The 14,956-nt window shown below is 43.2% G+C and overlaps 1 pseudogene; it reads right to left on the reverse strand.

The window, feature by feature from the left end:
• Window positions 1-456: 456 nt before the first annotated feature.
• The window catches only part of LOC138804974 (la-related protein 4-like), a 48,009-nt pseudogene continuing 33,509 nt past the window's right edge, over window positions 457-14,956 (reverse strand).

Genomic DNA, 14,956 nt, shown 5'->3' on the forward strand with positions numbered 1-14,956 from the left:
TCATCATCCTAACTTACTTATTTGGGGGATCTCAAAATGAATTTAAGGTTGGGATCAAATTTCTAGCTCATGTTCACTTGATAGTCTGGACTGTAGGCATGCACAACTGTACCTAGCTCTTGTTTCCTTTGATATGCAACATGTTTATGTCTTTACTAAAAAAGGTAATTTTTTATGTGTGTGCCAGTTCTGGAGCTTTAACTCCGGGCCTGGTTGTTTTTTAGCTCAAGGCTAGTGCTCTAACTACTGAAGCCTCTGCTCCACTTCCAGCTTTTTGATGGCTAATTGGAGAGGAGTCTCTCATAGACTTTTATAGACTTCCAACTGCAATCCTCAGAGATCTCAGCCTCCTGAGTAGCTAGGATTAGAGGTGTGAACCACTGCCAAAATCCACAACGATTTAAGGACTTATTTTCGGTTTCCTTCCTGGCTCTTGCTGTCCTCGAAAACAGTTCATTATAACCATGGCTCAAGCTTAATGGGAGGAGATAAAGTTTTTGAATAGTTTTGGTTTGGTTTGGTTGCTTTTGGTCTGTTTTCCTTCAGTGATCTTGATGGCACATGTCGTTCTTTGCCCTGACGTAAAGTCAATGCCTGAGGTTTAGCCCGATGGCTAACCTGGCATCTCTGTTCCCTGACTTTTCCAGCTGCTCCCCCTGGAAATGGTTTTGCCTTGGAAGCCAGGGTAACCATCACCAGCCCTTGCTTCTGATTCCTCATGGGGGTTTCTCAACCGGCTTCTCAGGAGCTCCATTCCCTTCATTTTTAGCGAAAAACACTGTGTTGGAGCAAAGCCCTCATAGTGGTTATACAAGAAGTGGAGCTGGCTCCTTAGGTGGATTTTGATGCACATCACAACGTTTGGGGCTCCTAAAGGGCCACAGCTCTGGCTACCTTTGTGCTTCTATTACATGATGACACAGTGTTTGCCTTTGATGGCTTTACAGGACTTGGGGTGGAAACTGGTCACCTCTGCCCAGTGGAACCTTCTCTTACATCCTTTTCATGATGAATTGTGCTTCTCACAGTAAGCTCCACTGTCCATGAAGGACTGAGTTGGTGAGCAGAAATGCAGTCTGTTCATCCTGTGCAGGTGTTAGGCAACTAACTCAAATCTTCATTGTCCTTTTCTCTGTAAACACCTTTAACAATGTCAGACAGACATACTAGTCACCAAAACAAGGTTACCTGGCATTCTTGATGAACGTCCAGCCAATGGAGAAAAATTTGAAGCTAATAAGTTAAACTTTGGTGTTGGAGCCTTTGTTCCAGCTGGAGAATGAGGGCTTGGGGCCCTGTCATTGTCCCCTCTTGCTGTGACCTCTAAAGAGTGCTCTTCTGCCCCGACCTCAGTCTCCATTCTGTGCTGTATGGAAAATGGAAGTCTCCCCAGGAAAGCAAGTTTGTTCTTGATTCCCTGTGACCATAGAGTTAAGTGGTTCTGGTAGAAAGTTCCTGGAACTAGATTTGTTCAATGGTCCATCCTCCAGGGACACAGAGCTTCTGCTGAGTGTCCTTAACCACTGGGTGACCTTCAATGAGACTACACACAGTTTTTTTTGGATGGTTGACCCATATTCATTGCAGCAGCACTTGTTTTATACAATCCTAGTGAATCAAAGCAGTGCACAAAACTGCCACTGGGAAAGGGAGTTGACGGTGTTTCAAAGTAAGGTGCAGGACTTGGAGACCAAGGCCACGGGTGGAGGACTTGGGGGGGGGGGGGCAGGCAAACTGTGTGCAGCTGCACAAGTACTAGTGAGGGACAGTGGGCTGGAGTCCGGATGGGCTGACTACACATACTAGAATCCACTAACCTGTAACCAATTTAGCATAAAATGTATTGATGGCTTTTATCCTTGCCATGATTGGCTTGCCCTGAAATTTTTTAACTTCTCAAACACTTAAGGGCAGGGAATGTGGCTTAGTGATAGTTTGCCTAGCATGCATGAAGCCCTGGGTTCAATTCCTCAGTACCCGATAAACTGAAAAGTCAAGACATGGCTTTGTGGCTCAAGTGGTAGAATGTTAGCCTTGAGCATTAGTTCAGGGACATAGCCTAGGCACTGAGTTCAAGACCCAGAAGTGGGAAAAAAAAATGTTAAAGCCTCTTACACATCTGTGTCTGACTGGAATGTGACATACGAGTTGTAATTATATGCAAACTCACAGTTGATCACTTTGGGGCAATTTTCACTTTTAAACACTTCCTCTACTGATATTGTTTTGGGAACCTCTCTTAGAATTACAATTCAATACTTAGGATGTGGTCTCACCCTTCCCATCAACTGCACCATACAAGATCTCTCAACACTTCAAGAATTAGATCAAAAGCTGGCCACAGGTGGTTCATGCCTGTAATCCTAGCTTCTCAGGAGGCTGAGATCTGAAGATCACAGTTCAAAGCCAGCCTGGGTAGGAAAGTCCGTAAGACTCATCTCCAATTAACCACCAGAAAACTGGAAGTGATGCTTTGGCTTAAGTGGTAGAATGTTCACCTGGAGATGAAGAACTCAGGGACAATGCCCAGGCCCAGACTTCAAGTCCTATCACCGACCAAAAAAAAAAAAAAAAAAAATTAGATCAACTCTGTATATCACCTTTATAATAACAATACATTAAAAAAAATAATTACAGCAGGGGCTGGGATGGTGGCTCATTTGTAGAGTGCTTGCCTTGCATACATGAGGCCCTGAGTTCGATTCCTCAGCACCACATAAGCAGAAAAAGCCGGAAGTGGTGCTGTGGCTCAAGTGGTAAAGTGCTAGCCTTGAACTGAAGAGCTGAGGGATAGTGCCCAGGCCCAGAGTTCAGGCTCCATGACCGGCAAAAAAAAAAAAATAATAATAATAATAATTACAGCAGCCATTAGAAAGGACAAAATAATGGCATTTGCAGGGAAATGGATGAAACTAGAAGAAATCATGTTGAGCAAGGTAAGCCAAGAGCAAAGAGACAAATGGCACATGGTCCCCCTGATAAGTGGATGTTAAACCCAAAACATAAGGTGATAAGACAAAGTTAACAAGACTTAAGAAACAAAGGATTTCTATTCATCTGGCTGAATCACCACTAAATAACCCCATGCTGCTGATCACATATATGGTACATATGGTATATATGTGCACAAGAGGGGTGGGGGGGAGGGGGGAACCAGGAGGAGGACATAGAACTAGCGGGACTCATCAGCTGCACTGGACATTGATCAAAACGAACTAAGCAACTCAATGGCAGCAATGGGAGGGAGTGAACAAGTGGGAAAGAGGGAAAAGCTGACGCTATGCAAAATGAAAAAAAATGTACATATCACCCGATGTGGAAGAAATAACTGTATTGCCAAAGCTCATAGAACTCATAAATGTTATAGACCATAATAGACAATTTGCCCCCTGAAAGTTAGAATGTGTTTGTGATTTTAAGTATCACTATCTCACAATACTGTGCAATTTGGGATTACATCAGGCTGGGAAGGTGGCTCAGTGGTAGAGTGCTTACCTTGCCTGCATGAGGCCCTGGGTTAAATTCCTCAGTACCACATAAACAGAAAAGGCCTGAAGTGGCACTGTGGCTCAAACTAAAGAGCACTAGCCTTGAGCTGAAGAGCTCAGGGAACTGTCCCTGAGCTCAGAGTTTAGGCCCCACAATGGACCCCCCCCCAAAAAAGAAAAATTACATCAAGATCTGTCATCAACTTTTTTATTTCTTCCATGTTGACAACTGTCCAACTTGGGATGAACTAACCACAATACATTTGAGCGATCAAGTCCAGATCCTTTGACAAATTTCTCATGAGAAACAGAATTCTAATTGTTTCTTCAGACATTCTTTTTGGTGGTGGTGGTGGTCATCGTCATGGGGCTTAAACTCTTCAGCTCAAAGTGATCAGTCTACCATACCACTTAAGCCATAGCACCACTTCCAGTTTTCAAAGCGAGCCTGGGCACCTGGCTCTTCAGACATTCTTTTAGGCCTTCTTGTAGAAATTACTGGACTTTTTTCAGAAATGTCATATATTTGGTAACTCAGATCTTCAGGTCCTAAGATCAGTCTATCAGTTGGTTTTTCAATGTCTCTTGTATTTCTTACAGTTTCACAAGATGAAGAATACAGTAATTTATATTCTTACCCATATCTTCTGAAAGCTCTGTATTTCCCTCAGAATGAGATCCTGATGTAGCTGCTATTTCCTGCCAAGAGATTTCAGTTCTGTGAGTCACAGAAATGGCAACAGGATTTCCTGGAGGAACTTCTTGTCATACTTGGGCATTAGGATTTAAACCAGTCCCTTTAGATGGCACTTTCTTAATTATGATCTTTTCCAAGATTTTCTTCCATTCCATTATCTTTTTTAAATCCTGCTAAACTGAAGATTTCATTCAAAGTAAAAACTTAAAAGTCTAATTCTGATACCATTTGCTTTCTATCGCTCTTCTAATCTTCTTTGCTTCACCTTCTGAAGAGGGAATTTTTTTTTTAAGACCTGATATCTTTTACTAAAATTCAGCAATTCCCTCAGCTTTATTTAGTTTTCTGGTCTCTTTATATTCTAGCAAAGTAAAAATTTAACATTGTTTACATAAAAATAGCTCATATGATGCGATAAAAATGATTTTTTTTTGCTAGTCCAGGGGCTTGAACTCAGGGTCTGGGCACTGTCCATGAGCCCCTCTGTGTTCAAGGCTAGCACGTTACCACTTGAGCTTCATGCACGCTAGGCAAGCACTCAACCGTTAAGGCTCATTCCCAGTTTAAATTATTATTATTATTATTTTTGTCAGTCGTAGGGCTTGAACTCTGGGCCTGGGCACTGTCCCTGCACTCTTCAACTCAAGGTGAGAGCTCTACTTGAGCCATAGCACCACTTCCAGTTTTCTAGTGGTTTATTGGAGATCGGAGTCTCATGGACTTTCCTGCCTGGGCTGGCTTTGAACCAAGATCCTCAGATCTCAGCCTCCTGAGTAGCTAAGATTACAGGTGTGAGCCACTGGCACCCGGCTTAAAATGATTTTTTTAAATAAACAATCTTGTTATGTCCAGCTAGCCAGGAACTCTATCTTCCTGCCTCCCCCTCCTGGGTTCTGAGATTGCAAGCATGCACCACCACACACGTCTCTATGAGTCTTTTCTGCCTGAATCTCAAGTTTCCTCTCCAACATCATGACATGATTTCTAGAATTCTTGATTGCCAAAATTAAAATGGATTTTTTTTCTAGCACAGGCTAAACTCTGGGGTTTGATCCCCATTACTCGGGGTCGGGGGGAGAGGAATAATAAAAACTGATCATTTTTTTCTGAAGTGATAGACTGTACTTCTTTGAGTGGTGTACACATGTGCATACATATATGTATACAAGTGTGAGTGTGTGTGTGTGTGTGTGTGTGTGTGTGTGTGTGTGTTACCAGAATTTGAACTCAGATCCACAATTGTTTGGCAGGTGCTTTATACCTTTACCCTCTTTTATTTTATTTTTTTGGTCCGGTCGTGGAGCCTGAACTCTGGGCCTGGGCGCTGTCCCTCAGCCATTCAGCTCAATGCTAGCTTCTCTACCACTTGAGCCACAGCACCACTTCGGCTTTTTTCTTTTTGCTTATGTGGTGCTGAGGAATTGAACCCAGGGCCTCATGCATGCAAGGCAAGCGCTCTACCACTGAGCCACCTTCCCAGCCCATACCTTTACCCTCTTGACCAGCCCTTTTTTATGCCCTGGTTATTTTTGAGATAGAGACTCGCTTTTTTTTTTTTTTTGTCGGTCATGGGGCTTGACCTCTGGGCCTGAGCACTGTCCCTCAGCTCTTCAGCTCAAGGCGATTGCTCTACCACTTAAGCTGCAGCACCACTTCCGGTTTTCTAGTGGTTTGTTGGAGATAGGAGTCTCACGGTCTTTCTGCCCTGGCTGGCATTAAACTGCAATTCTCAGATCTCAGCCTCCTGAGTATCTAGGATTACAGGCGTGAGCCACCGGCGCCCAGCTGAGATTTGCTTCTTATCCAGGTGTGAGCCTAAACCACAATCATCCCATTTTAGGCTGGAGCCTAAGTCCTACTGGTGTCAACCTGGCACACAGCTTTGAATTAATGTTTTAAATAATACAGATATGTTCAAATAAAAGTATAAAAGTAATCATGACTATGAAATCATTTTTAGTGTTTCAAACATATTTCAAAGTAATTTAAACATATTTGAAAGTAATTTAATTCCTCATTATTATTATAATGTTTTACATCACAAATTCCTAACCTAGAGATTCTTTGTAGCTGATACAGCTAGGTAAATATTCACCAGTTCATGTAATGGCCCTGGCCTTAAAACTATTTCACTGAAAAAAGTTAAAATTTTAAAAAGCTATTGCCCCAGGCCCTGAGTTCAACCCAAAACAAAAAATAAAAGCTATTGCACTGATCATACATTTTACAAGTTATCAGGTGTACCATCCCAGTTTAGAAGACATGGCAGCCTAGGTTCAGAGATGCCAGGGCAAGGGGAAAATGATCCTGCAGGAGGCCTTTGGAGTCTGTGTCCTTTTCTCCAAGCCTTGAATACATGAGTCTTTGGTCAAGATTATGTAGAAAGACATAAGAGAAATTTAAAATTTACCAGAAGCCAGCGGCTCACGCTTGTAATCCTAACTACTCAGGAGGCTGATACCTAAGGATCTCCATTCAAAGTAAGGCCAGGTAGACAAATCTGAGAGATTATTTCCAGTTAACTAGTAAAAAGCCAGAAGTAAAGATGTGACCTGAGCAATAGAGCACCTTAACAGAAAAAGTTAAGCAAGAGAGAATGAGGCCTGAGTTCAAGTTCCACTACTGAGACAAAAAAAAAAAAAAAGAAGGCCTGGGAAGGTGGCTCAGTGGTAGAGCACTTGCCTTGCATGCATGAGGCCCTGGGTTTGATTGCTCAGCACCACATAAGCAGAAAAAGCCAGAAGTGGCGCTGTGGCTCAAGTGGTAGAGTGCTAGCCTTGAGCTGAAGAGCTGAGGGACAGTGCCCAGGCCCAGAGTTCAGGCCCCATGACCAACAACAAAACCAAAACAAAACAAAAGAAAAAAAAGCATGGGGAGGACGCTGGGAAGGTGGCTCAGTGGTAGAGTGCTTGCCCAGCATGCATGAAGCCCTGGGTTTGATTCCTTAGCACCACCCACATAAACAGAAAAAGCTGAAAGTAGCGCTGTGGCTCAAGGTAGAGTGCTAGCCTTGAACAAAAAAGTCAGGGACAGTGCCCAGGCCCTGAGTTCAAGCCCCACAACTGGCAAAACAAAACAAAACAAAAAAACCTAAGGTTTGACCACTATATTTTTGTTGACTTCTCTCAGTCTTCCCTTCGATGGTACCCTCCCTGCCTTTCAGCATTGCTATTTTCTACAAAGGTATTTTTAAACCTCAGCCATCTGGCAGACTCCTACCTATCCTTGAAAACTGATGAGATCCCTCCCCTAGGTATTCTGTGAAATCTCCCAGCTTTATAATCTGCCCACATTCATTTGATTCAAAGTTTTGTCTCTCACACTAGACTATCCATTCCTGGAAGGCAGAGACTGATTCATCTTTCTGCTCCCACAGCACCCTGCAGAGTTCAGTAAATATTTGTTCAATTCCATGAGATCCAGCTCAGTTGTCAGCACCAAAAAATCTTGTGTCACTCCCACACTCTGTGATCATTTCCTTCACTAAACCAGGGAAGCCCCTCTCGTAGGCCTGACCTGGCACTTGGCTCATGCTCTTGTCTGTTACATTTATTTTGAATGTACAACAGTCAGAAAAGCACCAGGCATATTTTGTGTTGACTGTCCTCAGCCTTAGGCCAAGACCTTGTTCATATCATGAACTCAAGATAATGATGATAATGGTGATGGTGATGAGGGTGATGTCAGAAAAGAAGGCAAAATGTTTTCCAAAATGCAGTTGTTGCACTGTGAAACACTAAGCAAGCCTCCCTGCCATTTGTAGTAACTCTCTCTCTTTCTCTCTCTCTCTCTCCCCCTCTCTCTTCCTCTCTTTCTCTTCCTCCCCTGCCCCGCCCCTCTCTCTCTCACACACACACACCTTTTTTACCTGGGCTGTCTTCAAACCACCATCCTTAGCTTGGTGAGTAGCTAGGATTATATGTGTGAGCCACAGTGTCTAGCCTTAGATTTTCTGAAATGATTAGTCACATGATGAATGTATCAAACCTGAAGGGATTTTTCAAGTGGAATTAAGATTAGTGAACTAAGTGAATAGAAGAGATCATGGTGATGCTCCTGATCAACTGAGCCCTTAAAAGAAACCCTCACTGTATGAGTGCTGTTAAGCACTGAAGGGCAGGTGCTTCCTGTCCTTTGGATGAAGGAAGCAGAGTCTACCCTAGACCACCTGAGGCTGGGGGGAAGACTCCTACCCTCAGGTGAGATTCCAGTGCAAGTTGATGATCATGGTTGTAATTGTGGGGTGGCAGGAGCCCCTGAGAGGGAGCCCAACCAGTGCATGCTTGATGGCCAAGGCATGTGAACTAGTAAATATTAAATGTGTGTTGTTTGTAGTACTTTATTAGGCAGCATGGGAAATAAATTATGGGAAGATGGATAGCTGAGAGGAAAGAATGAGTGTAACTCACCCAGCATGCAAGAGTTTCACCAAAGCCACAGATAAATCCCCAAAACCATGGTTCAGAAACACCAATCATGTTTCTAACATGAGAAATCAGTTTGTAGGGCCTGAACTCTGGGCCTGGGAGCTGTCCCTCAGTTCTTCAGCTCAAGGCTAGCACTTTACCACTTGAGCCACAGCGCCACTTCCCGCTTTTTCTGCTTATGTGGTGCTGAGGAATCGAACCCAGGGCCTCAAGCATGCAAGGCAAGTGCTCTACCACTGCCACCTTCCCAGACCTGTAAGTGACATTAAAAAAAAACAACACTGTGTTAAATAAGGTTCCCATTTCCTTTTGGCAAAATAAAATGTATCTGAATCAATAATTTTTATTTTCAATTTTACTTTTGGTGCTGGCCTAGGGGCTTGAATTCAGGGCCTGGGAGCTGTCCCTGAACTTCTTTTTCTCAAGGCTAACACTCAACCACTTGAGCCATAGCACCACTTCTGGCTTTGGGGTAGTTAATTGGAGATAAGCATCTCTCAGACTTTTCCTGCCTGAGCTAGCTCTGAACCTCAGTTCTCAGATCTCAACTTCTTGAATAGTTAGGGTATGAGCCACCAGTGCTAGCTCAAGATTTTTTTCTTCTTTTCCCCCCTTTTAAGGCTTCATGAGTGCTAAGCCAGTTCTCTACCACCAGACTGTAACTTCAGACACAAATGAAGAATGTTTCTAGCTGGCTATGGGGGGCTCACATCTCTAATCTGAAGATCATACTTCAAAGCCAGCCAAGGACTGGGAATGTGGCTTAGTGGTAGAGTGCTTGCCTAGTATGCATGAAGCCCTAGGTTCCATTCCTCAGCACCACATAAACAGAAAAAACTGGAAGTAGAGCTGTGCTCAAGTTGTAGAATGCTAGCCTTGTGCAAAAGAAGCTTAGGGACAGCGCTCAGGCTCTGAGTTCAAGCCCCAGGACAGGCCAAAACAAACAAACAAACAAAACAAAACAAAACAAAACTCAAGGAATCTGAGCCTTTATTGAGAAATCTACCAGAGAACAAAGGCCAAACAACCAAAATAGCTAGAAAGACATTGGCATGGGGCTGGGAAGGTGGCTCAGTGGTAGAGCACTTGCCTTGCATGCATGAGGCCCTGGGTTAGAATCCTTAGCACCACATAAGCAGAAAAAGCCGGAAGTGGCACTATGGCTCAAGTGGTAGAGCACTAGCCTTGAGCTGAAGAGCTGAGGGACAGCGCCCAGGCCCAGAGTTCAGGCCCCACAACTGACAAAAAAAAAAAAGACATTGGCATAAAGACTGGTAATAAGCTTTAAATGTGTCATTGAAAGAACTAATTTTGAGTATTAACAGGGAGTGTGTAATATGTAGCATACAAATAATATGTATTCTAGCATTGTAGGCCCAGCACAACTATATCAAAAATGGAAAAGTAAAATAGAGGTATATAGTCGTTCAGTGATAAAACATTGCTTAGCCTTGAATTTGATTCCTAGCTCCCCCCCCCAAATAAGTATAGATTATAGAAAGAAGGAAGGGATGTAAGTTACAGTGGCAAAACCAGAAAACACTACTTAACTAAATGCTTACTAAAACATGCTAAAATTTGATTAGGGATATAGCTTAGTGTTAGAACACTTGCCTCACATGTACAATTTCCCTGCATTCAATGTCCACACAACTGTGGTCAAACCATATTTACCTTACTGTTCATGGTTTATTACATTAATATAATGATCTCCAGATCCATCCATGTCTCAAATGACAGGATTTCATTATTTTTTTACGTCTGAGCAGTGTTCTGGTGTTTGTACACTGCATTTTATTTTCTTTTCTTTTTTTTTTTTTTTTTTTTTGGGTCCGGTCATGGGGCCTGAACTCTGGGCCTGGGCACTGTCCCTCAGCTCTTCAGCTCAAGGCTAGCACTCTACCACTTGAGCCACAGCACCACTTCCGGCTTTTTTCTTATGTGGTGCTGAGGAATCAAACCCAGGGCCTCGAGCATGCAAGGCAAGTGCTCTACCACTGAGCCACCTTCCCAGCCCTGTACACTGCATTTTCTGTATCAGTTCATTAGCTTACAGATCCTTATTGTTTCCATTTCCTGGCTATAGTGGACAGTCCCACAGTGGGCATGGGAGTACAGATGTCTCTTTGACACATGAATTTCATTTCTGTGAGAATATACCCTATAGTGAGATTACTACATCCTATGGTAGTGCTATTTTTAAATTTTTTTAGGCATCTCTATACACTTTTCACATAATGGTGGTGCCCATTTACATTCTCACCAAAAGTTGTGCAGTAGTAGTAGTCTTCTGACTGCTTACGATGGCTTCAAATCAATCCTCCAGTCTCAGACTCCTTAGTAGCTCAGATGACAGGCATGAATCACCAGTATCTGACCATATGGATCTTATGTACACACCAAACAGTGCTTTGGTCCTCTTCTCTGTTAGAGGGGCAGAGATTATTCAAGAAAGTGCTTCTGCTCTGCTCTGAGGACTAAGTCACTTGTGCTATCATGCCATCTCTGTGTCTGTGTGTACATGCATTACTGGTAGTACCATGCACACTAATACGCACTAAAAGTGACATTTATACAGTAACATCTATCTATCTTTACCTCCTGTGTAAACAGTACAAATAAAGGGATATTATTTTCTGCCAAGTTTTCAGAATTATATAGGCGGAGATGGAGGCATGAAGGCCAGGTTCAGCTCTTGTTGGCACCTCATCTAGCAGAACAGCTTCCATAAGACACAAAAGTGCCATTAGCTTAATTTTAAGGTCACTCTGGAAGACTATATTTGGTATGGCTGTTTTGGCACCGTCGTTACCAGCAATAAGCTTAATGCAAGTTCATGACTGCTGAAACTGCCAAGGATTTTCCTGGAAGGTAAATTGGGAAGAGTGTTTCTTGGAAAGTTCACCTTCTAGAACAACATTGGAAACATCAGCATAGGGGTGGTCAGTCCTGGAGAACCTGCCTTCAAAGCTGTCTGAGCAAGCCCGCTGCACCTCACCTGCCATCTTCATAATCACAGATGGCAAGTTGAGACATCAAGTGGATAAGGCCCAACAGCACGAGCGTGCAGCGCCTGGCCATTGCCCCACGCCAGAGGCACACGGGTGCCTGCAGGGCACATGAGGTCAGGTGCCCACCGGGGCCACACCGGTGTCATTCCACTCCACAACTCACCTGCTAGCTGGTCTGACTCAGAGAAAGCTGTAGCTCAGAGAGGAGCTGGGAATTGCTCAGCGGGTGGAGGACCTACACAACTCAACTCTTCCTTCACTCCATAAAAGTGGTTCTGTTCCCCCCCAAGTTGCTAATTTGCATATTAGTTTGACCTTTCACCCAATGTGCAGAAGAGATGACAATGTAGTTTCTGTTAGAAACCAGTCCTGCATCTCACAGGTGATCTATTCCTCACAGAAGAGGTAATCACTTTGCAACTCTGAATATGAATATTATTTGGTTGTCTTTTTTTTTTTTTTTTGCTAATACTGGGGCTTCAACTTAAAGCCTCCTCATTTTGCTTGGCTTTTCCACTCCAGGCTGGTGAGCCACACTTCCACTTCTGGCTTTTTGCTGGTTAATTGGAGATCAGAGTCTCTCAGATTTGTGTGCCAAGACTGGCTTCAAATTGGAATCCTCAGCTCTCAGTTTCTTGACTAACTAGGTTACAGGTGTGAGCCACAAGCAGCTGACTCCTTTTTCTTATTTTTATCTCTTTTATGTCTTGTTTTTGTCTTTCTTATTTTCTTTTTAATTTTTGGCTTTATGATGATGTAGCCCAGGTTGGCCCTGAACTCATGATCTTCCTGCCCCTCACAGGTTTGCCCTACCACGTTGAGCATGTCTTTGTATGGGAGGAGGAGCGGGTTCTGGGGCTTGAAGTCAGGGCCAAGGCATACCCCTTAGCTTTTTTTTCTTTCAAGGCTGGTGCTCTACCACTTCAACCACATCTCCACTTCTGGCTTTTTGCTGGTTAGTTGGAGCTAAGGATCCCTTGATTTATCTGCCCAGGCTGGTTTCAAACTGTGAAGAGCTCAGCCTCCTGAGTAGCTAGAATTACAGGCATCAATCACTGGCACCTGACTTGTCATTTATTTCCTAAGCAAAATATATAGAAAAATACACATGCTCTAAATTTTTAGCCCATAGGTTTTCACACTCAGATCAAGTAATGCTACATTACCAATGTTCCAGAAGCTTCTTATTTCCAGTCCCCACCCTGAGAAAAATTGTATACCTGCAGATGTGATGTAGCTGGTATTTGAACTTCATGTCATGTTAATGGCCACTCTTGCTCAACATTTCGTGAGATTTGTCCATATTGTACAGTGTGTGTATGTGTGTGTCTGTCTGTCTGTGTGTCTGTGTCTGTGTGTGTGCTCCACTTGAGCCCCAGTTCCTTTCCAGCTTTTTGGTGGTTAACTAAATATAATACTCTCATGTACTTTCCTGCTTGGACTGGCTTAGAACATCAATCCTCAGGTCTCAGCCTCCTGAGTACCTAGGACTACCAGTACTGACTGTGTTGATGCATTTGGGGATTGAACTCACAGTCCCCTTCTTGCTGGGCAAATACTTTACCACTTAAACCAGCCTCCCAGTCCTTTTGCTTTTAGTTTATTCTTCAGATAGGATTTCTTTTTTCATCGGAGGTCGGACCATAATCCACCTACCTCTGCCTTCTGGGGTAACTGGGACTACAGGTACAAGCCACCAAGTCCAACATCTCATTACTTTTTATTCATAGTGTAAGTGTTCCAAAAAGATGTTTTCTAGCTGGGTGCTGGTGGCTCAGGAGGCTGAAACCTGAGGATCACAGTTCAACACCAGCCTGAAGCTGGTGCCAGTGGTTCACGCCTATAATCCTAGCTACTCAGGAGGTTGAGATCTGAGAATTGCAGTTCTAAGCCAGCCCTGGCAGGAAAATCCATGAGACTCTTATTTCCAATTAACCACCAGAAAACTGGAAGTGGTGACTCAAGTAGTAGAGCACTCTCCTTGAGCTGAAGAGCTGAGGGACAGCACCCAGGCACATGACCAATAACAAAAAAAACCAGCCTGGGCAGAAAGGCCATGAGACTCTGATCTTCAATTAACCAGCTAAGAACTGAAACTGGAGCTGTGGCTCAATGTAGTAGAGCACTAGCCTTGAGTAAAATAATAAAAATAAAAAACAAATAGATCTTTCATGGGCATTTGGGTAGTTATAGAAGGTAGACATATATCATTCTATGAAGCCATCATAACCTTCATCCCAAAACCAGTCAGGGACTCATCAAAGAAAGAGAACTAGGGGCTGGGAATGTGGCTCAGTGATAGAGTGCTTGCCTAGCATGCATGAAGCCCTGGGTTCGATTCCTCAGTACCACATAAACAGAAAAGGCCAGAAGTGGCAGTGTGGCTCAAGTGATACAGTGCTAGCCTTGAGCAAAAGAAACTCAGGGATAGTTCCCAGGCCCTAAGTTCAAGCCCCAGGACTGGCAAAAAAAAATCAGGGAAAAAATCTGTACCCACTAGAAATTATGCAGAAATAAAGCCATAATAGTAAATGAAAACTTTATCAGTTTGATTTGAGAAATTAAGGCATCTCTGAAAAAAAAAAGAGAGAGAGAGCTATAGACCCATTTCTTTTTTTCTTTTGCTTTTTTCTTTTCTTTTTTTGCCAGTCCCGGGGCTTGAACTCAGGGCCTGGTCACTGTCCCTGAGCCTCTCTGTGCTCAAGGCTAGCGCTCTACCACTTGAGCCATAGCGCCACTTCTGGCTTTTTCTGCTTATGTGGTGCTGAGAAATGAACCCAGGGTTTCATGCATGTGAGGCAAGCACTCTACCACTAAGCCACATTCCAAGCCCTAGACCCATTTCTTTGATGAACATCAATGCAAAACTTCTCAACAAAATTTTGGCCAACCGACTTCAATAATTCATCAAAAAGGGAGGGGGGAGGCTGGGAAGGGAGGTGAAGGGTAAACAAAGGAGGAGGCTGCAATGCTTGGTAAGAAATGTATGCATTATCCTGCCCATGTAATTTTAGCCCCTCTGTACAGTATGTTCTCAAATAAAATAAAATAATATTAAAAAAAATAATTCATCAAAAATATCATGCTCTATGATCAAACAGGATTCATTTCAGAGATGCAAAGCTGGTTCAATATATGCAAATAAATTAATAAAATTCATCACATCAACAAGAGAAAAGATAAGAACCACATGATTATCTCAATAGATGCAAGAAAAGCATTTGACAATATACAACACCCCTTTATGATGAAAGCTCTGGAGAAACTAGGAATCCATGGAACATTCCTCAATATAATAAAGGTTGTGCCGGACACCAGTGGCTCAAGCCTGTA

The sequence above is a fragment of the Dipodomys merriami genome, unplaced genomic scaffold, assembly GCF_024711535.1.
Source record: "Dipodomys merriami isolate MVZ:Mamm:240054 unplaced genomic scaffold, mDipMer1.0.p SCAF_38, whole genome shotgun sequence".
Classification (NCBI taxonomy): Eukaryota; Metazoa; Chordata; class Mammalia; order Rodentia; family Heteromyidae; genus Dipodomys; species Dipodomys merriami.